The 27,311-nt window shown below is 35.0% G+C and overlaps 1 long non-coding RNA gene across 3 annotated transcripts; it reads right to left on the reverse strand.

Moving 5' to 3' along the window:
• Positions 1 to 1,482: 1,482 nt before the first annotated feature.
• Positions 1,483 to 26,297, reverse strand: LOC107625282 (uncharacterized). 3 transcript variants are annotated; one of them, XR_015905297.1, is made up of 3 exons: positions 25,881 to 26,297; positions 23,821 to 25,215; positions 1,483 to 18,427 (listed from the first exon to the last, which is right to left on the reverse strand). It is a non-coding gene; the product is annotated as an uncharacterized LOC107625282 (long non-coding RNA). The 3 variants fall into 3 exon arrangements; XR_015905296.1 differs by lacking the exon at positions 1,483 to 18,427 and adding an exon at positions 22,628 to 22,958; XR_015905295.1 differs by lacking the exon at positions 1,483 to 18,427 and having other exon boundaries at positions 22,934 to 25,215.
• Between the last annotated feature and the right edge of the window lie 1,014 nt (positions 26,298 to 27,311).

Here is a 27,311-nt window from a genome sequence, read left to right on the forward strand (position 1 = left end):
GGTTGCTTATAACTGTTTTATCTGTTATCAGTTGTGAGTTGATTATGAATGATTCCTTTTATTAATCCAAACGTTTTTTAAAAAAATATACCTCGCAAATTAACTACGCTTTTAACAACGAATCAGGCTCACGTGATAAATAATAGAAATTAACTAGGAAGACAAATTGGTAGCGCTCAATTTTCGGTATGATCTAGACATATTGAAAATTGGGTCGTTACATTCATAATAGGAAGGTTGTTCTTGGGAGTATTAATATTGGAATGGTGGTTCCATGTATGGCTCATATGGTTCAAAAGGTGGTTGGTATGGTGGATATGAATTAGGGTCATATGGAGGTGTTTGGTGAAAAGAGGCTTGTGAGTGTGGTAGATGGCTATATTGAGGATATGGTTCGTAGGCATATGGTGATGATTCTTGAAAGTCACAAGGAGATTCACCATAACCATTGGATTGATATGCATCATAGAATGGCTCTTGTTCATAGTGTATTGGTGGAGGTTGTTGCCATGAGGATTGATCATATGCATATGGCTCCTCCCACCTTTGATTATCCCATCCTTGATACACATCTTCCTTGTAGGCCTCATTTTTTACAACATAGTTAAAACCAAACTCATAGCCAAAGTGAGAATTCATAATGAAAAGAGAAAATAAGAAACAAAAACTAATAAGAAAGAATGAAACAAAGTCCTAAAACTAGCAAAAAACTAACAAGCAATCCAAAAATCAAGCTATTCACAATATTCACATATATACAATAACCAATAACACAACACCATTGCAACTCCTCGGCAACGGTGCCATTTTGTTGAGTGGATTTTTGATGGTATAGAATTTCACAAATGAATTCTCGTTGCAAGTATAGTTTCTAAACCAACAATAATCCTTTCATACAAAAATTTGTTTATCACAAGTACAAACCCCTAAAAATAATAACCGAAGTATTGGAATCTCGGGTCATTCTCCCTAGGAATTGCGATAAAGTGTTCTTGTTATTGGTTATGAGGTATGTTTGGGGTTTTTGGAATTAGGAACAAGAAAGGTAAATGGCAATGAAAATAAACTAACAACTAGAAAAGCTCTTGGCAAGGAATGAGAATTAGAAGTCATATCCTAGCTATCCTCTTTAATTGTGATGGGAATTGTCCCTTGCTCCCACTTAGTTAACCTCTAACTATGGAGGAAAGTCAAGTGGATGAATTAACTTGATTCCTCAAGTCCGAATCTACTCCTAAGGAAAGACTAGCTTTAGAGGCATTCAAATCAACTAGCAACTTCTAATTATCAATCAACAAAAGCATTAGATAACTCAAGAGTCACTAATTACTCTACCTAGGCCAAGAGGAGAAAAATCTACTCTATAATCCAACCAAGCATTTCATCATACACATGGAAGGCATAAAAGGAAAGTAAAATGAATTAAGCAATTCAACAATAAAGGAACATGAATCATAAATTGCTTTAAAAGAGAAATAGAAGAAACAAAAGTGCATCAACATAAAAGTAGAGAATTACAAGAATTAAATGCTAAACTAGAGAGAGGAGATGTAGAAAAAGAAGAATTACAAAAGGAAAAGTAAATCAAATCATAAAATTAACCTAGATCTAAGAGATTCTAATCTAGATCTAACCTAATCCTAATTCTAGAGAGAAGTGAGAGCTTCTCTCTCTAAAACTAACTTTCCCTCCAAAAACTAGACTAAAACTAAAATATGATAACTAGACCTGTGATTCCCCTTCAGTCCTTGGGTTAAATAGCATCAGAGATCAGTTGGATTTGGGCCTGGGAAGCCCAAAAATCGCCCTCAGCGGATTCACTTTAAGTGGGTCACGTGCGAACATCGACGCATACGCGCACGTCAGGCGTACGCGTCGCTTGACAATTTTCCATCCAAGCGTACGCGTCGTGTCCGCGTACGCGTCGCCTTGCGACCACGTCATTTCACGCGTGCGCGTCTGCTGCGGGTGCGCGTGGAGTGAATTTCTCCCAATCTCTGATTTTTCATGATTTCTCCACTTTGCATGCTTTCCTCTCCATTCCTTTGATCCATTCCTAGCCTTTTCAACCTGAAATCACTAACACACACATCAAGGCATCTAGTGGAATCAAAGGTGAATTAAAATCATCAAATTAAAGGTCTAAAAAGTATGTTTTCACACTTAAGCACAATTTAGGAGCCAATCATAAAACCATGCTATTTCATTGAATAAATGTGTGTAAAAGGTCATAAAATCCTCCAAATTAAGCACAAGATAAACCCTAAAAATGGGGTTTATCAACCTCCCCACACTTAAACCAAGCATGTCCTCATGCTTAAACCAAGAGAGAAACAAAGGGTATCAACATTTATTCAATGTAAATAAACTATATGCAACCTAAACTATATGCAACTATCTACATGAATGCAATTGCTTGGTCAAAATAAATCAATTCCCAAGAATATCAATATAAGCACAAGGGCTAAAGGTATTAATCAACCAAGCCAAACCACAATTGAATTGAGCTATTAAAGATTTTATAAACTTGCAAGAAGAGTGATGATTATAGGTGAAAACATGTAAATGAATAAGCCTTAAATGAAATTCAATTTGACCATAAACTTTGATTTCTTTTAAATTGGAGCCTCTTTTGCATACTCTCACAAGGTTGAAGATTTTTTTTTACCTATGTGGCTAATTTGATTCATCTTTTTCATGCCTAAACTACCTTAAGTCACATAGAGCATAAACTTTTAAATTCTTATCTCAACTTTGTGATTTTCATGCTTCATGGCATTTTGGTGTTTGAATGTTCCTTGATTATCTTGTTCATCAAGGTTTTACTTTTGTTAACACCAAAATGTCCTACCTTGTGCAAAGTGAATGTGCCCAATTATTCTTTGATTATGTGCTCTACACATACATTTGCGTTACTTGTTTTCGCATCTTGAATTGTTGAGAAGTGAATATAAACTTGCTTGTTTTGAAACTTTGGAAACTTTTTGGAATTAAGGAACGTTTTACGATGCACTTAACATTTGACTTTTCTTCCCTTTTTCAACTAACTTTTTCTTTTTCTTCATATAAATTTTAACCTTTGTTTTTCTTTTTCAACTAACTATTTTTTTTTCCTTCACCTAACTCTTAACCTTTCCTTTTCTTTTTCAACTAATTTTTTTTCTCTTCACTTAACTTTTAACTTTCTTTTTCCTTTTTAACTAACATTACTTTTAACTTTTTAACTGTTTTCTTTTTCTTCGTGCATAGTAACAACGCTCCCCTCTTCTCTTTATATTTGATAAACAAGCAAGTTAGCTATCTTAGATTACTTAATTTGATTGGAAGTTACTTCTATTTTCTTTTAACTTGAATCTCATGTATGCTTCCATTCAAATTTATTTTATTTGTTCACTTCATATATATGCTGTTTTGTGGCTTAGTCCTCTGCTTTATAGCACCACCATCGTTCTTGCAGCCACTCCATCCAAGCATTCTGCGGAGGAGGAAGCCCAACATCATGAGCCGGAGGAGGCAAGAGACCCACCAGCTGAAGGTGGAGGCGACGCCGTGACGACTCCTTCCACTCCGCATGATCTTGAGCACCGAGGATGGTGCTACATCTTAAGTGTGGGGAGGTTGTCCAACTTCAGCAGCGCATTTTGGGTAAAAAATTTCATTTCCGAACACTTTTAGTTTAGTTTCTTATTATGCTTTTTAGTTGCTTTGTATATATTTCATCTTTTTGAAAACCTTTTTACTAATTTAGTACTTTTTACTTAGTTCATTGCACCTTTTAATTTTGTTTATACATAGCCTAGTATTATATTGTAGTTATACATGTTTTTAGATTTTTTTTTTTTTAGCCTTTAGTTATGATTGTGATTTGAATGATGTGATGATTGCACCTAGTTTGATTTCCTATACACTTGCTATTTTGGTTTGATTGAAATTAAGAATTAAACTTAGGATTTTTGACATTTTCCATCCAATCACATTATATATACATATATAAAATAAATGCTAGTCAATTTAATGAAATTTCTAAAAAACTTACTTTTTATATAGGGCATTGAAATTCAAATTGAATTGAGTTAAAATTTTTTGAAACTTGCATGATTTATACATTGTGGAACATGGTTTTTGAGTTAAAGAACATACAACATGTGAGTTTTTGGGCCTTATAGTATGGTTACATCATTTGACCACATATTTCATTCTGTGTGTTGTTCTTCTCTATGATTGCAATCTTTGATTTGTTTAATTCTATATATCCATTGTTTAATGTATATTTATGCATTTATGTAATTGAAGTCATCACTTATTTATAGCTCACTTAACTCAAATAGCCTACCATTTCATTTACCTTTGTTTGTCACTTTGAGCCGTTTTAATCCCCTTTTATTCTTTATATCGCCACATCACTATCCTTTAGCGAAAAACAATTAATTATCCTATTTGAATCTTTGAATAGCTTAAGTTAGTGAGGGTGTGTAATGTTTAAGTGTGGGGAAGATATAAAAACTTTGGTTGATGAAAATGTGTTTTATGCTTATTGAGAACTATTGAGAATTTGGGTACATGCTCATGTAATATTATAGAAACCATACGCATTGATGAGTTGGTGTATATATTATGTTAAAAAAAACAAAAAAAAATAAAAGAAAAAAAAAAGAAATAATAAAAAAGGGACAAAATTATCCCTATGTGAAATTCAATAGTAATCAATGCATATGTGAGTGTGTATATGTAAAAGTGAGATTATGGATAGCTAAGCTAGATATTAGAATTGTATAGGTTGTGTATGTGCTAGGTGATAACTTAGGTTAATCAAAGATTCAAATGTAAGCTCACTTAGCCATATTTTTATATATATATACTTACCCTTACCCTTAGCCCCATTACAACCTTAAAAAGATCTCATGATTTTTGCATATGTACATTAGATTTTTGTTAATTGGTTAGATGAATAACAAACTTTAGAAAGAATGATTAGAGGAGAATTGAGGGGATTGACCCTAGAAACTTGAGCGACTTGAGTGCATATACACATCCGATGAGGATTCAATTACTCAACTCCATATTTCCACCTATAATCATTGTTATCTTGCAAGTTTGTTAAATTGTTTTATATGACTCAATTCAATTGAGAATGTAACTTGGATACGATTGTCTTAGCCCATACTTGATATAGATGCTTTCTTGGAAATTGATTTACTTGGACTACGCAAATGCATATAGGTAGATAGTATAAGGTAGAACAGTTACATACATATAGATAGATTGTATATAGATAGTTACATTGAATAATTGTTGATTCCCCTTCTTGTCTTCCTTTGGTATAGCATGAGAAGATGCTATTGTTTAAGTGTGGGGATGTAATGAATTCACAATTCATGGTATTTATTTGCTTTAATTAGGTGCATTTCATTGACTTTTCTTGCATTTATTCATTGAAATAGCATGCTTTTGGGAATTCTCTCCTAATTGTTCTTAATTGTGAAAAATATGTTTTTTATGCTTAAAATTGCCAATTTTAATTCACTTTTCTCCCATTCGATGCCTTGATATGTTTATTTGAGCGATTTAAGGTTTTGAAGGCAAGAATGACTTGAAGAAGTGGAAGGAGAGCATGCAAAGTGGAAGAATTCAAGAAATGAAGGATTTGCAAAGTTGTCAATCCTGACCTCTTCGCACTAAATTGATCATAACTTGAGCTATAGAAGTCCAAATGAGACGGTTCCAGCAGCATTGAAAAGCTAACATCTGGGGCATCAAAATGATTTGCATATGTCCATAGTGGACATGGGGTTTGGGTGTGCGTATGCACACACTTGTGCGCACACAAGAAGAAAATCAGCAAGTGTGCGTACACACCCCCTGTGCGTACGCACAAATCGTGGCACGTGACCTCATTAATTGCAACTTGTTGGCAGCTATTTTTGGACTTCCAGAGTCTAATCCAACTCATTTCTGAAGCTAATTCAAGCCATATTGAAGAGGGATGAAGGAGGTGCAATTAGGTTTAGATTTTTACATGTCTTAGCTTAGTTTTTTAGAGAGAGAAGCTCCCCCTTCTCTCTAGAATTTAGAATTTGTCTTAATTTCTTTTTAATTTTAGATTTTAATTCTTGTTTTAATGTAGTTTCACTTATGTTTCTATGCTTTCTTGTCTTGATCTTCTTAATTTCTTTTGTCATTTTCTCAATTTTGTCATTTTTTGTTTATGAATACTCTTGTCAATTTTGGTTTCATTAATGCAATTTTAATGTTTTATATTTCTTTGATGCTTATTTGAGCTGTTATTATCATTTTATTACAATTGGTAGTTATGAATTTTATTATTATTGCATTTTATGATATTTTCCCTTTTATGCATGATAGGTGTTTGATAAAATGTCTCTTATAATTTTTGTATAGTTTTTCACATTCTTGACTAGGAATTAGATAATTAGGTGAACTTGAGTTATGAATGTCCATTCCATATTGTGTTAGGATTGTTAGTTGGTTTGGTTTCCATTGACGCTAGTCTTTCACTAAGTTAATTAGTGAGTTGACTAGGACTTATGGATTATGATCAATTATGTCCTTTTGACTTATCCTCGATGTTAGGATAGACTAATTGGGATTAATTCTACGTAATTATCCCCTTTTGACTTTTTGTCACTTGAATTCTATTTTTGATATTACTTGCTTTGAGTTTTAATTTCCTTGTATGCTTATTTACTTTCTTGCATTTTAATTTCTTGCAATCTCAAACCCCCTTGATCTCATATCAAATAAATATGACACTTAAATGCAATTCCTAGGGAGAACGTCCCTAGAGTTTAAATACTCTTGGTTATTTGATTTTAATTGTGACATCTTGATTTAAACTTTGATTGAGAGTCAATTGTTGGTCTAGACTATGCTTGCAACGAGATTCTATTTTTGTGAAATTCTAGATTAACATTAATTCTCACATCAGTAGTCAGGGGACATGAAAGCATTTAAGGAAGAAGTAAGATCCAACATGCAGAATCAAGGAGCCTCAATTCAGAATCTTGAAGCACAAGTTGGGTATCACTCCAAGCAAGTACCCATGCCCACTCACACATTCTCTAGTGACACTATGACTAATCCAAGAGAAGAGTGTAAAGCCATTACACTGAGAAGTGGAAAGATAGTGAAGGAAGCATCTTCAATGGAACCACAAGAAGAGGAAGTTGATAAGAACACAAGCAACAAAGAAGAAGAGAAAGCACCTGCACCCACTCCACCAAAGGAGAAAGAAATTTTGAAGTCTTATGTGTCAAAGGACTCTTACCCCCAAAGATTGAGAAAGGATGGAAAGGATAACCAATTCTCCAAGTTCTTGGAGATATTCAAGAAATTTCAAATCAACATACCCTTTGCTGAAGCATTGAAGCAGATGCCCCTCTATGCTAAGTTCTTGAAAGAACTTATGGCCAAAAAGAGGAACTGGAGAAACAAGGAAACAGTGGTACTAACGGAAGAGTGTATTGCTGTCATCCAACAAAAACTACCTCAAAAGTTAAAGGATCCTGGGAGCTTCCAAAACCCTTGTGTCATAGGGGACATCACTATTGAAAAAGCTTTGTGCGATTTGGGAGCTAGTATTAACTTGATGTCCTTATCAATAATGAAGAAAATGAGGATCGAAGAAGCCAAACCAACAAGAATGGCACTCCAGTTGACAGATAGATCATTCAAGCTTCCTCATGGGGCAGTGGAGGATTTGCTAGTGAATGTGTGAGACTTCATTTTTCCAACAGACTTTGTGGTGTTAGACATGGAGGAAGAAGCCAATGCCTCAATTATTCTAGGGAGACCATTCCTAGCAATAGCTGGAGCAATCACTGATATGCAAAAAGGAGAGTTGGTCCTCATATTACATGATGAGAAAATAATGTTCAATGTATTCAAAGCCATGAGCTACCCAAAGGAACCTCTTGGAGAATGTATGAGACTAGATGCAATTGAGACCTCCGTGCAAGAAGTCTTAGAAGAGGACAAACTTGAGGAAGTTTGGAAGAAATCAATAAACAGGCAGTGAAGTTTCGAGAAAAAACATGAGCAATCCAACTACACTAGAAAGGAAAAAAGAGGAGGAAGAAGCACCAAGTTGGAGCTGAAAACACTACCCCACAATCTCAAGTATGCTTACCTGGGAAGTAATAAAACCTATCATGTGATCATCAATTCCACCTTAAGTGAGGAGCAAGAGAAGGAACTTCTTGAAGTATTAAAAAGGCATAAAGATGCTATTGGGCGGACTCTTTCTGATCTGAAGGGAATAAGTCTCTCCATGTGCATGCACAAGATACTCCTGTAAAAAGATGCTAAGCCCTCCAATCAGCTACAAAGAGGTTAAATCCAGCAATGAAGGATGTAGTGCAGAATGAGGTATTGAAGCTATGGCAACCCGAGGTTATTTACCCCATTTCAAACAGTCCCTGGATAAGCCCGGTCCAGAAAGAAGACATCACTGTGGTGCCTAGTGAGAGGAACAAGCTGATTCCCACAAGAACTGTCACTGGTTGAAAAATGTGCATAGATTACAGGAAAGCTTAATAATGTCACCAGGAAAGATTACTTCCCACTCCCTTTCATGGAACAAATGCTAGAAAAGCTTGCTAGGCATGAATATTATTGTTTCTTGAATGGCTACTCAAGCTACAATCAGATTATAGTTGATCCCAAAGACCAAGAGAAGACATCATTTACTTGCCCATATGGTGATTTTGCTTATAGACGCATGCCCTTTGAATTGTGCATTGCACCGGCCACATTCCAAATATGCATGCTATCTATCTTCTCAAACATGATTGAAAAGATTTTTCAATGTTTGGCAATTCTTTTCCTAATTGCTTACACCACCTAGCCTTGGTGCTAACGAGATGTCAAGAGACTAACCTAGTTTTAAACTGAAAAAAATGTCATTTTATGGTAACTGAAGGATAGTCCTTGGTAATAAAATCTCCATTGAAGACATAGAAGTGGATAGAACTAAGGTATAGGTAATTGAGAGATTACCTCCACCTAGCAATGTGAAAGTAATTAGAAGTTTTTTGGAGCATGCTAGTTTTTATAAGAGGTTCATCAAAGACTTTTCAAAAATTGCTAAGCCCTTAAGTAACTTACTTGTCTATGATGTACCCTTTGTTTTTGACAAAGAATGCAGGCTTGCCTTTGAGGATCTTAGGAGAAAGCTTTCCTATACACCCATCATAACTCCACCTGATTGGGATTTACCCTTTGAGCTAATGTGTGATGCCTCAGACTTTGCTATTGGGGTTGTTGGGACAGAGGAAAAATAAGCTAGTTCATGTCATATACTATGCTAGCAAGGCCCTTAATGAAGCACAAAAGAATTACGCCACCATTGAAAAAGTTTTTAGCCATTGTGTTTGCTTTTGATAAATTTAGATCTTATCTCATTGGCTCTAAAGTAACTGTTTTCATTGACCATGCAGCACTAAAGTACTTGTTGACCAACCAATCAAGAATCCAAGCCAAGGCTAATAAGGTGGATTCTACTACTTCAAGAATCCAACATCGATATCAAGGATAAAAAAGGAGTGAAAAACAAAGTGGTAGACCACCTCTCAAGAATTTCATGTGAAGATGATGAAGCCTACACCCCTTGTATGAATGAATGCATCCCAGACGAACATTTGATGATGATTCAAAAGGCACCTTGGTTTGCTGATATTGCCAACTTCAAGGCCATTGGAGAGCTACTTCTCGAAATCAAGACGAATCTAAGAAGAAAGCTGATCAATGACGCCAAATACTTCATATGGGATTAACCTTATCTCTTTAAAAGATGTTCTGATGGAATACTACGAAGGTGCATCTCATATGAAGAAGGGCAAGAAGTCCTTAGGCATTGTCATGGGTCCAACTATGGGGGACATTTTGGAGGAAAAAGGACTGCCGCAAATGTGTTACAATGTGGTTTCTTCCGGCCAACCATTTTTAAGGATGCAAGGGAACTAGTGAAGAGATGTGATGAATGTCAGAGAGCTAAAAATCTACCAAAGAAGAATGAAATGCCACAAAACTTTATCCTAGAATTTAAGCTATTTGATGTATGAAAAATTGATTTTATAGGACTATTCCCATCCTTAAACTCAAATAAATGCATTCTAATTGCAGTGGATTATGTATCTAAGTGGGTAGAAGCAATTGCAACTCCAACCAATGACAACAAGATGGTGATCAACTTCCTTAGGAAGAACACATTCAGCAGATTTGGGGTGCCTAGGGCTCTCATAAGTGATGGAGGGAGTCATTTCTGCAACAAACAATTAGAGACTCTCCTCCTCAAGTATGAAGTCAAACATAAGGTGGCTACGCCTTATCGCCCCAAACCAGTGGACAAGCAGAGATATCAAACAGGAACTGAATGAGAACTCTTAAGAAAACAGTTGGGGCTTCAAGAAATGATTAATCTAAGAAACTAGATGACGCTCTCTGGGCTTATAGGACAGCCTTCAAAACACTAATTGGTATGTCTCATTATCAATTTTATATATGGCAAAGTTTGTCACCTTCCTATAGAACTTGAACATAAAGCATTCTGGGCCATCAAGCTGTTGAATTTTGACAACCATGCTACTGGTGAAAAGAGAATGTTACAGCTGAATGAACTAGAAGAGTTTAGAATTCAAACTTCTGAGAATACCAAGATCTACAAAGAAAAGACAAAGAAGTGGCATGACCAAAGGATAGCACCAAGAAGCTTTGAAGTGGGACAAAGAGTTATTCTCTACAATTCCATATTAAAAATTTTATCTGAAAAGTAGAAATCAAGGTGGTTAGAACCCTTCCTAATCACCAAAGTCTCACCATATGGACATGTGGAGATCATCGAGGAAAAATCACAAGGAACTTTCACTTTCACTGTAAATGGGCAGAGACTTATGCACTATCTAGGAGACATGATGGAGGACCTCAAGATGAAGTACAACCTCAGCTAAGTTAGCCGAAACGTCAAGCTAATGACGTTAAAGAAGCGCTTAATGGGAGACAACCCATGTCTAGTATCCTTTGATTTTTGATTTAGTAGCAAATAGTAAGCATTGCAAATAAGTAGTTTTCATGTGCATACAAGAACCAAAACCAAATGTGACAGAGGCTCATTAAGATTTGCATGTAGCATATGATAAACACCAAGTTTGGTATGCCCGAAGGCACCCTAAGATAGCTTCATGAAATATTAAATATGTCTATCTTAAGAACTTAATTTCTCATTCTTGCAACGCATAACCAAAAACTAAATTTGGTGTTCCACACATGTCACATGCACAATGAAAATTGAAGTCACATTTTGATCTTGAAGCATATAAAAACAACATTTTTAACTAGCCATTATTTTAAGTTTCGAAAAATGTTAAACACTTCCTTTGTTTTCCCGCTAATAACCAAACCCAAAATTTGATTTTTTTTTTCTCCTTATTTTAAATGGTAATCTCAAAGAAATGATTGATGGATGAAAGCCTTACAAGGCTATAGGAACACGGTCACTTTTGAAGGCATCACATATGTACCTTGGTTCACGGATATATGGGGAAGAACACTTGACATGCATTGGCTATCAATTTTGTCCCTTCCCACTACATTAAACCAAGCTCGAAGCACAACCCCAACCAACCATATTCACTCTCTATATTTGTCTCCATCTTAAATTACATGCATACCATCCGATTCCCACAACTCCAACTTCTCACCACCCTTCATCAATAAATTTCCACCTACCCTTCTCAACCAAACCCCACTCCTCTTATAAATGGCCCTTACTTTTTGCTTTGGTACTTTATAAACTTACATTTGATTCCTCTTTTTGATTACTATCTAACTTTTTTCTTTTCCTCATCCGAACTCAACCTACACTATTACCCCTTTATTTTGTTCCCGTCCTTCATCACTCCAAGTGTTTCTCTTGTTGTTATCTTACTTTCTTCTTACTTCTCCATACACCTAACATCTTCTTCTTCCTCAACATATCTCGACCTTGTTTTGTCCGTCACTTTGTGCTTCCCACTAAGCCTCATTTTGTGCTTGAGGACAAGCACTACTCTAAGTTTGGTATGGTAGAATCGGCAATTGCTCATAGACATTCTCATGGCCTCATCCTCTAATGCCAAAAGCAAAAAAGGAGAGCAACCGATTGAGCATCCCGACTTTGATAGAGGAAGATCCAAGTCTCCATTCCACCAACTCCAATTCAATGGTTGGATGGTCGACAAGGAAGCCATTCCCAAAGCAAGCTTCAAACTTGAGAATAATGACTTCTCTTCAATAAGGGAGGAAATCCGAAAAAGGAGATGGGAACTTCTTTGTAACCAACCTTCATGGGTGAACTTGACAATGGTACAAAAATTCTATGCAAATGTTGTTAGAGAGAATGGAAGTGATCCACCATTCAAGAGCTATGTGAGAGGGGTGAAAATAGACTTCAGCCCAAGTTCAATCAAGAGAGTACTTAAAATAAAGCCAAAATCCTTTGACCAACTTAGTTATGAGGAAAGGATCAATAGTGATCCAAGACTTGAAGATATAGTGAGCGACATATGCATGTTGGGCATGGATTGGAAAAGAGACTCAAATGGGAACAAAATAAAGGGGTAATAGTGTAGGTTGGGTTTGGATGGGGAGAAAGAAAAAAGTCAAATGAAGATAGATAATAATCAAAGAGAGGAATGAAAGGAGTTGTTCACACGGAAGACTTAAACTTATAGAGTACCAAAACAAAAAGCAAGGGCCATTTATAAGAGAGATGGGGTTCGGTTGAAAAGCGAAGGTGAAAATTTATTGACGAAGGGTGGTGAGAATGGATGGTGATAGTTGGAGTTTTGAAAATCGGATGATATGCATGTAATTTAAGATGGAGACAAGGATTGAGAGTGAATATGGTTAGTTGGAGTTGTGCTTCGAGCTTGGTTTAATATAGTGGAAAGAGGACAAAACTGATAGCCAATACATGTTAAGTGTTCTTCCCCATGTATCCGTGAACCAAGATACACATGTGATGCCTTCAAAAGTGACCGAGTTCCCCTAGCCTTGGAAGGCTTACATCCATCAATCCTTTCTTTGAGATTCCCTTTCAAAATAAGGAGCGAAAAAATTAAATTTTTTTTTTTTGTTATTGGCGGGAAAACAAAAAAACTTTTTAACATTTTTCGAAACTAAAATGTTGCTTTTATATGCTTCAAGATCAAAATGTGATTTCAATTTTCATTGTGTGTGTGGCATGTGTGAAACACCAAACTTAATTTTTTTTTTTTGTTGTATGCTGCAAGAATGAGAAATTAAGTTTCTAAGATATACATAGTTAACGTTTCATGAAACTATTTTAGGGTGCCTTCGGACACACCAAACTTGGTGTTTATCATATGCTACATGCAATCTTAATCAGCCTCTATCACATTTAGTTTTGGTTCTTGAATGCATATGAAAACTAGTTATTGCAATGCTTACTACTTGCTACTAACTAAAAAATTCAAAGGATAATATTGTGTTGCATTCTGTGGTACTCCATCATGTCCCCTAGATAGCGCTTAAGTCTCTGTCCATTTACAATGAAAGTTCTTTGTGATTTTTCCTCCATGATCTTCCACATGTCCATATGGTGAGACTTTGGTGATTAGGAAGGGTCTGACTACCTTGATTTCAACTTTTTAAGAAAAAAAATTTAATTTGAAATTGTAGAGAATCCTTTATCCCACTTCAAAGCTTCTTAGTGCTATCCTTTGATCATGCCACTCCTTTGTTTTTTTTTTCTTTGTAGATCCTAGCATTCTCAAAAACTTAAATACTAAACTCTTCTAACTCATTCAGCTCTTTTCACCAGCAACACGGTTGTCAAAATTCAGCAACTTGATGGCCCAGAATGCTCTATGTTCAAGTTCTACAGGAAAGTGACAAGCCTTGTCATATACCAATTGATAGGGAGACATACCAATTGGTATTTTGAAGGCTGTCTTATAAGCACAGAGAGCGTCGTCTAATTTCTTAGACCAATCCTTTCTTCAAACTCCAACAGTTTTCTCAAGAATTCTCTTGAGTTCCTTATTTGATATTTCTGCTTGTCCATCGGTTTGGGGGTGATAAAATGTAGCCACTTTATGTTTGACTCCATACTTGAAAAGGAGAGTCTCTAATTGTTTGTTGCAGAAATGACTCCCTCCATCACTTATGAAAGCTTTGGGCACCCCAAATTTACTGAATATGTTCTTCCTACGGAAGTTGATCACCTTCTTGCTGTCATTGGTTAGAGTTGCAATTGCCTTTACCCACTTAGATACAAAATCCACTGCCACTAGAATGTATTTATTTGAGTATGAGGATGGAAATGATCCTATAAAATCAATTCCCCATACATCAAATAGCTCCATTCAAGGATAAAGTTTTGTGGCATTTCATTCTTCTTTAGTAGATTTTTAACTCTCTGACATTCATCACATCTCTTCACTAGATCCCTTGTATCCTTGAAAATGGTGGGTCAGAAGAAACCACATTGTAGCACATTTGCTGCAATCCTTTTCCCTCCAAAATGTCTTCCATAGTTTGACTCATGATAATGCCAGAGAGAACTTCTTGCCCTTCTTCATATGAAATGCACTTTCGTAGTATTCCATCAGAACATCTTTTAAAGAGATGAGGTTCATCCCATATGAAGTATTTGGAGTCATTGATCAGCTTTTTTCTTATATGCTTGTTGATTTCGGAAGGTAGCTCCCCAATGGCCTTGAAGTTGGCAATATCAACAAACCAATGTGCCTCTTGAATCATCATCAAGTGTTCATCTGGAAAGCATTCATTCACATAAGGGTCGTAGGATTTATCATATTCACATAAAATTCTTAAGAGGTGGTTTGCCACTTTGTTTTTCACTTCTCTTCTATCCTTGATCTCGATGTTGAATTCTTAAAGTAGTAATCGATTCTTACTTAGTCATCAAGTACTTTAGTACTACACGGTAAGTGAAAACAGTTACTTTAAAGCCAACGAGATAAGATCTAAATTTATCAAAAGCAAACACAATGGTTAATAACTCTCTTTCAGTGGTGCTGTAATTCTTGTGTGCTTCGTTGAGGACCTTGCTAGCATAGTATATGACATAAACTAGCTTATCTTTCCTCTGTCCAACCACAGTCCCAATAACAAAGTCTGAGACATCACACATTAGCTCAAAGGATAAATCCCAATCAAGTAGAGCTATGATGAGTGCAAAGAAAAGCTTGCTCTTAAGATCTTCAAAGACAAACATGCATTCTTTGTCAAACACAAAAGGTACATCACAGACAAGTAGGTTACTTAATGGTTTAGAAATCTTTGAAAAATCTTTGATAAACTTCTTATAAAAGCCAGCATGGCCCCAAAAAACTCCTAATTGCTTTCACATTGCTAAGTGGAGGTAATCTCTCAATTACCTCTATCTTAACTCTATCCACCTCTATGTCTTTATTGGAGATTTTATGACCAAAGACTATCCCTTCGATTACCATAAAATGGCATTTTTTCTATTTTAAAACTAAGTTAGTCTCTTGACCCTCCTTAACACTAAGTCAAGGTGGTGAAAGCAATTAGGAAAAGAATTACCAAACACTGAAAAATTGTCCATAAAAACTTCAATAAACTTTTCAATCATGTCCGAGAAGATAGATAGCATACATCTTTGGAATGTGGTTGGTGCATTGCACAATGCAAAGGGTATACGTCTATAAGCAAAAACACCATATGAACAAGTAAAGGAGATCTTCTCTTAGTCTTTGGGATCAACTACAATTTGATTGTAGTCTGAGTAACCATCCAAAAAGCAATAATACTCATGCCCAACAATTCTTTCTAGCATTTGGTCGATGAAAGAAAATGGAAAGTGATCTTTTCTGGTGGCATCGTTAAGCTTCTTGTAATCTACACACATTGCCCAACCAGTGACAATTCTTGTGGAAATCAACTCATTCTCTCATTAGGCACTACAGCGATGCTTTCTTTCTTGGGTACTATCTGGATCAGACTTACCCAAGAACTATCTGAAATGGAGTATATAACCCATGCCTGCTATAGCTTTAATACATCTTTCTGCACTACCTCCTTCATTGCTGGATTTAACCTTCTTTGTGGTTGAATGGAGAGCTTGACATCCTCTTTTAGAAATATCTTGTGCATGCACATGAAAGGACTTATTCCCTTCAGATCAGAACAAGTCCACCCAATAACATCTTTATGCCTTTTTAGAACTTTAAAAAGCTCCTTCATTTGCTCCTCACTTAAGGTAGAATTGATGATCACAAGATAGGTTTCATTACTCCCCAAGTAAGCATACTTGAGATTGGGAAGTAGTGTTTTCAGCTCCAACTTGGGTGCTTCTTCTTCCTCTTTTTTTTCTTTCTAGTGTAATTGGATTACTCATGTTTTCTTTAAAAACTTCATTGCATGTTTATTGATTTCCTTCTAACACTTCCTCAAGTTTGTTTTCTTCCAAGACTTCTTGCACAGAGGACTCAATTGTATCTAGTCTCATACATTCTCCAAAAGGTTCCCTTGGATAGCTCATGACTTTGAATACATTAAACACCATTTTCTCACCATATAACCTTAGGACCATTTTTTTTTTTTTTTGCACATCAATGATTGCTCCAACTGTTGCTAGGAATGGTCTCCCTAAAATAATGAGGCATTGGTCATAAGTTCTTTCAAGAACTTAGCATAACTCCAATACTTCAGCATTTTGGTCATAAGGCTTCAAGATTTCTTTCTCCTTTGGTGGAGTGGGTGCAGGTGCTTTCTCTTCTTCTTTACTGCTTGTGTTCTTATCAATTTCGTCTTCCTGTAGTTCCTTCGAAGATGTTTCCTTCACTATCTTTCTACTTCTCAGTGTAATGGCTCTACACTCTTATCTTAGATTAGTCATAGTATCACTAAAGAATGTGTGGGTGGCCATGGGTACTTGCTTGGAGAGATACCCAACTTGTGCTTTAAATTTCTGAATTGAGGCTCCTTGATTCTGTATGTTGGATCTTACTTCTTCCTTAAATGCTTTCATGTCCCTTGACTCCTCCATAAGTTTTCCAAGCATGATCTCTATTCTTGAAAGTCTATCCTTAGAGGAGATTGTGATAGTGGGTTGGGGTTTGGAAGCTGGAAATAGTTTTTTTTGTTGGTGATGGTCAGGTTGAAAATGGCTATTTTGTAGTTGATGGTGAGGTTTGAAAGTGGTATTGTGTGAGTTTTGGTATTGCTTCTTATTGGAGGATTGCTAGTTAAAATTTTGGAATGGTTGGAGTTTTGTGTTCTGTGGTCTTGGTTTTGATTTTGTTAGCCTCCCCACCCAAAATTTTGGTAGTTTTTCCATTCAAGATTATAGGTCTTTGCATGAGAATCATTAGGTTGCCTAGAGGAATCGCCTACAAAATTTGCTTGCTTCCATTCACATTCTTCTTCTAAGTTGGCTCCTTCATGTATGGTATGGGCTGGTGCTTGAGTATTGATGGATGACACTTGTGCCACCTTCATGTGCTTAGTAAAGGTTGCTAGTTGTTGTGTGATCAGCTTGTTTTGGACTAGTAAAGCATCCATGTGATTCACCTCCATCACTCCCCTCCTTGAATGATTGCTCCTTTCAAAAGCATAATAGTATTAGTTGTTAACCACAGCCTCAATGAGTTCTATTGCGTCTTCGGGAGTTATCTTTGTGTGGAGTGAGCCTCCAAATAAATGACCTAATGACTTCTTTGCTTCTTAAGATACACCTTCATAGAAGATCTAAAGCTGCACCCATTTATTGAACATAACTGAGAATCATTTTCTCATCAAGTCTTTGTACCTTTTTTAAGCTTCATACAATGTCTTTCCATCCAATTGCTTGAATGTTTGCACCTAATGATCCTTTGAAAAAGATAGAATTTTATCAAGAATTTGTTAACCACATCATCCCAAGCAGTGAGGCTCTCTTTGGAAAAAGACTCCAACCATTTGTATGCTTTATCCCTTAGGGAGAAAGGGAATAAAAGCAATCTGTATGTGTCTTGATGGACCCCATTTATCTTCACTGTATCACTGATCCTTAAGAAAGTAGACAAATGCTCGTTGGGGTCTTCTTGAACTCCTCTAAATTGGCAGTTATTTTGAACGAGGGTGATCAACTGAGATTTGAGTTCAAAATTGTTTACATGCACATTGGGTGTGAAGATGTTACTTCCACAATTCCCAAGATTGGGATTGATGAAAGAGCCTAATACCCTTCTAACTGGTGGTGGGGCATGATTGCCAGCACCTTTTCCATAGTGGTGTTGCATTTCATCATCCATGATTAAATCTAAATCTTCTTCCATTTTTTCTTCACCAGTAACCCCCTTGCCCCTTGCTTCTCTCCTTAATCTTAGGAAAGTCCTCTCAAGTTCAAAATCAAAAGAAGTTGATGCTCCTCTCCTTCCTCCTGGCATACACAATGCAAACAAAACAAGAGAACAAAGTAAAGAGAATTGCTCTACCAAAAGAGTGTAGTTAGAGATGAGTGATGCAAAGCATCAAACAGTTAGTAGACTAAAATTGAAATGAGAAAATATACAATGAACAAGTGAATAACAATTGCTGTAATGGTAAAATGAACAAACTGAAATTCAATTGATTAACAAAATAAAAGAAAAGTGTTTAATCTGCGTATCCTCTGATTTAGTCATTGTCAATTCAAATCAATCTCCGACAACGACGTCATAAACTTGGTGACGGAAAACGTATCACTACAATTTTCCTCTGGCAGGTATACCGAATTGTCGACAAGTAATAACTCACTTAAAGTGAGGTCAATCCCACAGAGATTGATAGATTGAGCAACTTTAGTCAATTGGATATTCTAGTCAAACAGATCATTAAGAGTATTGAGTGGCAGTAAAATAAATGACTGAATTGTAAATGAGCTTGAAAGTAAATGACTGAATTAAAAGGCATTAATGTAAAGAGCTGAAAATTTAAATGAGATAAAGTAAAGAAAGCAATAGAACAAGAAATTTAAATGACTGGAATGTAAAGAGGAATGGGGTTGGTTAACAGAAATTAAGCAAAACTAAAAATGGGAAGATAAGAATAGTGAAGATTCATTGGGTTCAAGAAATATTGCATTCTCTAGATCAACACATTCTCATCTCTTTTTCAATCATGCAACTCATTAATCTTTTGGCAATCATGAGTGATCGAATCTCAATCCCTTGGTGATTCAGTCTCTCTAAACTTGAACAATTGTCAATTTCTTGATCTAATTGCTCATAAGAAGAAATGAAGATTAATTCTTGATTATACCACACTTTTTTAAATTCAAATAATGGTTAGATTACATGTTACTATATCCAATCCAAAAACCCAAATCTATTCAAGTATGAGAAAGAGCTTCAAGCATGATTCTTTGATTCCTTTTCCAAGGATCACATAGAATTCAAATACATTCAATCTCTTTCCAAGATAATTGAATACTTGAATGAAGAACAAAATTCTTTCTAATAAATCAAAGAGAGATGAAGAGAAGAAGAAAGTAAAAATTACTATTGATCCATCAAATTACAATAAAGCTCCCTCCCCCAATGAAATGAGGTTTAATGGATCATAGCTCTCTTATAAAGAATATTCTAAAATTGGAAATGCATAAAACTGGAAATTCAACTAAGTACAAATAAGTAGAAAAGTGATCTAAAGTGTAGCGTGGATCTCTAAAAACCGAAATTCCGAGTCCTCTTTTAAGTTCAAAGCTCCATCTATTTATAATGCCTCCCCACGTCTTCACTTGATGCTCTCTCTTTTGGGCCTTCAAACTTGTGCTTTTTGGCGCTACACCTGGCACTTGTTGCTGAGCGTGAAAAATGAGCGCCAGGTAAATAATTACCATTGTGTGTACGTATCTAAGGGTTGTGCGTACGCATCCTCGCGAAATCCACCATTGTGCGTACGCACAAGTCTTCAATTCTTTCTTGGAGTAGCATCGAAGATGCTTGCTTGTGAGCATGACTGGCGAGCGCTGGGGCGAGCGTGACACCTCCAGGAGAGCGCTACGCTTGCTAGTGAGCAAGAGTGGAGAGCGCCAAGCACTTTGGTACTGGCGCTCTTGAGTGAGCATGTGTGCAAGCGTGAGTGGGAAGCGCCAGGCACTTCGATACTGGCGCTCTAGAGTGAGCGTGTGTGCAAAAGTGAGTGGAGAGCGCCAGGCACCTTGCTGCCTCTCCAAAGGCTGAGACCTATTCCCTATCCCATCTTTCTACTTCTTTTATTTTCTTTCCTTTTCCTTTTCTTTTATTTCTTTTTGCTCGAGGGCGAGCAAAATTCTTAAGTTTGGTGTTGGAAGGTCCACTTTGTACTCCTCATGGCACCAAAAACTGAAGCATCCTCAAGGAAAAGAAAAGGAAAAGCCCCCACCTCCGAGCCATGGGAGACTACAAGATTTCTCACCAATGCCCATCAAGACCATTTCTATGATGTGATGAGGAAGAAGAAGGTGATTTCCGAGATCCCCTTCATGCTAAAAGACGGTGAATACTCGAAAATCCTGTACCAAGTTTTGAAACGGGATTGAGAAATTCTGACCAATCCCGTGATCGAGAAGGGCACATTGATGGTGCAAGAGTTTTATGCCAATGCTTGGGTCACAAAAAGGTATAATACAAGCGTGAACCCAGAGCCAAAGAATTGAGACACTATGGTCAGAGGGCACATTCTGAATTTTAGCGCTGGAAGTGTGAAGGTGGCGCTACAATTGCCAGAGCCACGAAATGACCCCTACTCGAAGGGTTAGCACTAACCAAAGGTTGGAACAAGTTCTTGCTAATATCTGCGTGCCTGGAGCTCAGTGGAGGAATGATGCTCAGGATAAACCTTACCAACTGGGTAAATTTTAGCTTAAGCCAGCGGTTAGAGGATGGTTGGAGTTCATCCAACGTTCGATCATCCCTACGGGTAACTGCTCTGAGGTTACAATCGAGATAGCAGTGATGATTTACTACATTATGCTCAGCAATGAGGTGGAGGTACATAAAGTGATCGCTCAAAAGATTTACAAAATAACTGACAAACCCTCCACTCAAGCAAGGCTGGCATTCCCTAATCTCATCTACGGCCTCTGTGTAGCAGCTGGAACTCGCATTGAGGATGATACCTCGATCGACGTCGAGAGACCAATCACAAGGGTATGGAGCATGGACAAAGACCACAACAAGAGCCAATTCAACCACCTCCACAAGATCTTCCGGAGATACCTTAGGGGATATACTTTCCTCCCCGAGATTACTAGGATCAGTTGACCACAGGAGAGCTATCTTCATCTGTTGCTGAGATGAGGATGGAACATAGAGATCATACTTGTATCATGTTTCTTTGTGACCCAGGCGTTGGCATAAAACTCTTAGCACCATGAATGTGTCCATCTTAGTCACGGGATTTGCTAGAATTTTTAGAAAAACAAAGTTTAGAAAAGTGCAGAAAAAGAAGCTAAAATTTATTTATTGCTTTTGCATTCACGTTTATGGTGACTAGTTACCATTGGAAAATTAGGTGAAAATTTTTTTTTTTTCTACCAATCTTACCCTTCATTTTTTTTTTCTAAAAAAGGGCACTAATAACGATTACTTTCATGGCTTCCCAATAGTTCTTCCTAGTTCCTAGTTCTTCGTAGTTCGTTGTTCTAATTTTTTTTTCATCAAAATCTTTCATATTTGTTTCAATCAATTTGTTTCGATCACTAACAAGGTGAATATTTTATTTTTTTATTATTTTTAGTATTCTCTTTCATATTTTAATGTTTATGTTTTTTTATGCACATGATATATGTTAATGAATTTTATGAAATTTTTATTATTTTTTATCTATATGAATTTTTTTTCTATTCTTTAATGTACTCTGTTTTCATTTTATATAAAAAAAAATTATTTGAATTTGTAAAATTTGTAATTATAATTATTATATACTACATTTATTATCAAAATTTTGTATAATATGATGATCTTATCTAAAAGAACAAAATAAATAAAAAACTAATTATAAATAACAATAAAATCATAAATAATGAAAATTTATAGTTTAAAATAATACTAAATTAAAGAATATTGATAGTACTAAAAAATTTATAGAATATTTTCTTTTTGTTTGACATTATAAAATTTATTGTACTCTCATATTTTTATAGTGTTATTACATTGTTCAAGATTGATCGTGCTTCTTGTGCAAACAACATTTATCTTAATATAATTCATTTTTATATAAAAATTGTTAAAATATAAATCACGTTAACACAAATTTACTTTTCATTAAAATCAATTTTACAAAATAAATTTTATACGAACTCCCATTTGCAAATTGTAATTTGTAAACAGAGGTTTATATAAAAGTAAGTTTGAAAAATTTTGATTAAGAGTGAGTTGGTATTAAAACAGTTTATGTTTGGTAATTTTCATTCAAAATAGATTATAGTAAAGTAAATATTATTTGGATTACATTATTTAAAATTATTTTTAGATAAAAAATTACAAAACAAAACATAAATTTAAATAATCATTTTATATTATCTTATAATTTTATTTTAGATATTTAAATACATTTTAATATTTTTTTTAGTACTCTCAATATTTTTTATTCTAATAAAATTATAATAAAAAGCAAAAAAATATTACATACAAAAAAATAACATTAACAGTTAAAAAATTCATATAAACAAATAATAATAAGCATTGTTATCAAAACCAAACCAGACTAGCTAGTTCAACCGAAAAATCAATGAACCGATAGTCTGGCCGGTTTAATTAGTAATTTTGACTAGACCTGCTATTGAACCAGTCGACAGCGGTCAAACCCATTGAAAACTGACCAATTCGCACTCCAAACTGAACTAGACCCGCACGGGTCCACGATGCACCCATAGGCCGCCAATCCATGGTAGGAGCTTCCGTCCAATATACTCCAAAAATGGCATGATTTGAACCGCCGGCAGCTTGCTTCTCAACATTTTTAGTGACAAAAATTAACTATGTAATAAACTATGAGTGAAATTTTTTTTTTATCCTTTTAAGCATGGATTGACATGAATACCAAACAAGTAACAACACATAATATATAAACATATTGATATATTAATATTGATTGTATTATCTTTTGTTTAAAAAAATATTTTGTACTCCTGACTAATTTATTATTTCTTTTTGCATCATAAATTATATCTAAGAATTGATATTTGATTGTTATTAATATATTTTTTAAAATATGTATTTAATTTTTAATTTTATTTCTATAATTTTATATTTTTATTTAATTATGATCGGATCAACCGGATAAATCAATGACTTATCGGTTGAACCAATAACCTAGTGACCCAGTCGTATGACTGGATCAATCACCGGTTCGGTTCTGATAACTATGATAATAAGAGTTTTATAAAAAAATAATATGCATGGGAGAGTATTGAAGAAAAAACATTATAAAACAAATAATAAATATAGGAATAATGAAGGACAAAATTGGTACATAAAAAATTTTTTCAATCCATCCTAAAAGAGTGAATGCAAAAAATTCCAAATCCTAAGCTATATCAAACTAAACACCGAAATGACCAAAAAACAAGTTCAAGGTTATAATCAAACTCCAAGATTATAACCCTAAGCTTCATTCATAATTCATACTCCAATTATGATTTATATAATGAAACTCCAAGACATAAATTCAAACTCGCTCATATTTTTAATCAAAATTCCAAATCCTAAATCAAATTTAATATTCCTACTATAATCAAACTCACTCATGTTTATAATCAAACTTCATGATCCACGTATAATCAAATGTACATAAAGTTATATAACTTACCACATAATTGTTTTTTTCTTTTCTTAGTCATCCATCAACGGTCATGGTATGAAATGGATCCAACACAACTTCTTGTTAAGAACATCCAAAACCTTTGTCCTAATCATAACACAATCGCTTGAGGCAACCATTAATCACTTAGCCCGTGTTGTCAACATATTTCAGCACAACTTCTACCGGCAAACCAATGACATCCTGAACTTGTTCCAGCATCACCATATCCTGAAACAAGATTGAAAACAAAGTGATAATCATTTTCCTAAAACCAAGTGGTGTGTCAAAAATGAACTATATTCATTTCAAACCAAACTCGGTTCTTGCATCAGATCATGAAAGCATCAGCTCAAATTGCAAAAGATGTAATTTATCTTTTCTTTTCTTCACTCAAAAACCCCTCAATCCAAAGAAATTAAGAAAAAAATTAAAACACATGGCATTTAAGTATTGAACATCTTTCTAGAAAACCTTATATAATACCATCATTATTTCATGTAAGTGTCCACGTTGCATAGCCTAAAAAAGAAAGATAAACAAGCTAATCAACATGTTCCAACCTTGACAGAGATGATACACAAAAAATGCATCATACAGGGGTAACGTTGGGTTATACTGATGTAGCTGGTCATGGGAGGTGCAGAGAAACTTCAGAGACATCTCCGCACTACATTACCAGCAATTTTTGCCAAAAAATGGTTCCACTTGGAAGCTTTCAATAATTAAGCATCAACAGACAATACAAACACTATTCACTGAGAACACAAATAAAGAGAAAAGAAATGTATCGAAAAGCGAAAAGGCAGATTCCATGAGAGAGGAACCCAACTTGATATATTCGATTTACTTTGATCTAGCTGGCTATATGACTTATGTATCAAATCACCATATGCAATTCATCCCAACCCAATGGGTGTAGCACACATCGACACTTTTTAACCAGCAACATTTAGCTCTTCCGGATGCAACTGAATCCCAGAAGCAAATAATAGGTACATAAAGCACTACACAGAAATCACCATACAATCATAAATTAATTACTCTTGAAGTATGTCTTCAACGAAACGATTACTCCCAAACATCAAATCTGCCACAATGTATGCATTATAAAATCAATGAAAACAAATTTAATTAGCAAATAGATCACAACTTGATCAAAACTGACATGAAAAATGGTGGCCATTTGCAGCTTAACACAAAAAGTAAGCAAAGCTTCAAAGCACATACAGACACTGCCCCTTTTCTTAAGATCATGTTTCCCCTTCTTCACAGGGCCATCACCATGTCGCCAACTCACGCACAAAAGACAATCGCTCAGCCATTAATCCCTTTCATTATATTTAGTAACCACCAGAAAACCTGGTTACATCCTAAACTTCACACAGCAGTTACTCAGACATCCTGAAACACAAATTCAAAATAGTGTATCAACATTTTCCTATAACCAAGTGGTAGCTATCAAAATGGAAAAAAATATTTATATCAATCCAACTTCAGTTTTGGAATTAGGTCCTGAGATATCAAAATGCAAAATTAATTTTGGAAAATGCAACTTTTTTCCAGTCATTCATATTTTACTCAAAACTCATCCAATAAAAGAAAAAAATAGCGGCAGAGTGAAGCAAACGAGAGTGAAATCTTTAAGAGAACATTTTTGTTGCAACGTTTAATCTCAATTAGCAAGATTAAATTTTGATGGGGTAGCAAGAGCATATTGTTAGCCAAAAGCATTTAGAATCAGATTTAGCGAAAGACCAAGAGGAAATTTTGATTTAGCATTACCGGATAGTGAATCATAAAATTTAATCAAGACCCAAAATTTGTTATGCAAACTATTTTCAGCAGAAACATCATCATAAGCAAAAATAAACTTAAATCAAGATAATTATACGGAAACTTATGCTACTACCACTCCACAACTACTTTCAAAACAGTGGAGTGAAACACGTAAAAAAAAATATTGATCCGGACCAAAAACTTAAAACTTCTCATTACGTGCATCATTAAAAGCCAAAAAAAAAAAAACATGAACATAGTTTGACATGAGGGGGTAGAAAGATAGTTACGCCTTCAGGTTGTGACATCAAGCTCAATGAGTGTGGAAAGAGGTGGATTCTTCTCGATCTCAACTCCAAACATCTCATAGGATTTAATGGCAGTTTCCTTTGGCATAAGGTTCAGAAACAAGAGAGATAAAAGCAGAGGAACAATAATTGAAGGAACAAGAACATTCAAGAACCAAATTTCCTTTGAGGTAGGCATAGCTCTATTCCCAAATTGGGGATTTTTTTTCTTTCTGTGTGTGGGTGTGTTCGAAAAGCCCTATACAGAAACTTTTAATGCGTCTACGGCAGTGCCTATCGTGAGATGCGCCGTCCGGCAAGAATGAGAGATGAAGGAAGGGATAGAAAGAAGATGCAGCTCTGTTAGGGTTTGTGTGTGGAGAGGGTGAGAGACTTGAATAAAGCAAGAGGCGAGACGAGGCTTTGTTAGAATTTGGAACAATTTTTTTAAGTTCTTTTTTAAAAAATTATTTAAATAATAAATATTTATATTAAAAATAATTTATAAATAAGTTATTTTATATTCGATTTTTTAATTTTAAAAATATTTATTTAAAAAAATATAATAAAAAATTTTTTAATTATTTTTTTTATTTTTTATAAATATTTAAATAATTTTTTAAAAAGTTACAATTTAATTTTAAAAATTATACAAAACATTAATATTATTATTTTTTATAAATCAAAAATAAAAAAATAACTTCTAAAACTTTTCAAATACACCATTAAACTTAAATATATTGCTGAGGTTACATGACCCTATTTTAATTTAAATATAGAGACAACAATGGAGTTGGACTAGGATATGGAGAACACACAAGTGCTTTACATCCGTGTGGTGTTAGAGTACACAAGTGGGTGTGAGTTATGAGAGAAGGGGATAGTGAATCAAATAGCGTAATTCTTCAATACGTGTGTTACACACACTTTCCTTTAGACTTAATTCGCCCCCACCAATGTACAATAGTGTGCAAAATGGGTTACTGGCGAATTTTCTGTAAGATACAATGAAGAACACTTGACTTGTTTATGTACTCACACACAGTCAAGTCTTACACTAAATGATAATTTACAGAATAATATTCTCTATTCTTTCTTTTGCGCATAAAGAAAGTATTGAAATGGATTGTGCAGCAATAATGAAATGAGGAAAATTTATAGAGACGGAGTACATGTAACATGCAGCTACGTACTCAACAGGCACAACTTTTCAAACAGTTACAACCTTTCAACAAACATAACTATTCAAATAATTGTAACCTTTTAACAGGCATAACTTTTGAATAAGTCACAACTCTATGAAGAGGTGTAACTCTTCAAAATAGCTTTTCACATATTTTGAAAATATATCTCACAATCCCCCCACCATTTTCAAAATTTCTTTTCAATCCTATCATTCTTGAAGTTTTATGCTTTCAGTAGAGGTATCTTGCG

This window comes from Arachis ipaensis, chromosome B2, assembly GCF_059453495.1.
Source record: "Arachis ipaensis isolate K30076 ecotype BB chromosome B2, ASM5945349v1, whole genome shotgun sequence".
Taxonomy (NCBI): Eukaryota; Viridiplantae; Streptophyta; class Magnoliopsida; order Fabales; family Fabaceae; genus Arachis; species Arachis ipaensis.